The sequence below is a fragment of the Plasmopara halstedii genome, assembly GCF_900000015.1.
Source record: "Plasmopara halstedii genome assembly, contig: Scaffold_555, whole genome shotgun sequence".
In the NCBI taxonomy this organism is placed as follows: domain Eukaryota; phylum Oomycota; class Peronosporomycetes; order Peronosporales; family Peronosporaceae; genus Plasmopara; species Plasmopara halstedii.
This window is the reverse complement of record NW_020187475.1, coordinates 1,008,286-1,008,886: the sequence shown is the minus strand read 5'-3', so window position 1 is coordinate 1,008,886 and position 601 is coordinate 1,008,286.

The window sequence follows — 601 nt, the reverse complement described above, 5'->3', positions numbered from 1 at the left end:
TCTGGTGAAGTGGCGGGATAATCCCGACTCCAAAAACTTGTTGGAGTTTGAGACGCCACTTCGGCAAGATTAGTCAGACGCTGTGGACGCTTTTGATCAAAAAATCAGGACGCCCTGCGCCATCAGACGCCCCGCGCTTCTCAGCAACAGCCAGGAAAGTAGAAGGGTCATGAGCTGAATTCAAGCGGTGGCCCTGAGCTCTTGCAGTCACAGACACAGAGCTCGCGGGAGCGTTAGGGGTTGACCTATACGTCGCAGGGCAACAATCGGAAGAGAGCCGACGGCGTGCTTCGAGTTTGGCAAACTCAAATCGGAGGTGTCGCTCCACACGCACGCCCACTGTCTTGTGGCTCAACTGTAAGGCATACAGTGAGAAAATTTGCGGTGCCGTTGCACCCATCGCTCAAAGAGCGCTTCGTCATCTGTAGCACTTCTACCAGGGGCAGGCACAACCGGTATCGTCCGCATTGCGGGTACACGAGAGCCACCTCGATGAGTACGCAGACGAGTGCGATAAGGTTCCAACAAAAATTCTTGTGAAACCAAAAAAACGAGCTCAAAGAGCTTTCCGTTCGGCAAGCTCATCATCCGTAATAGCCAA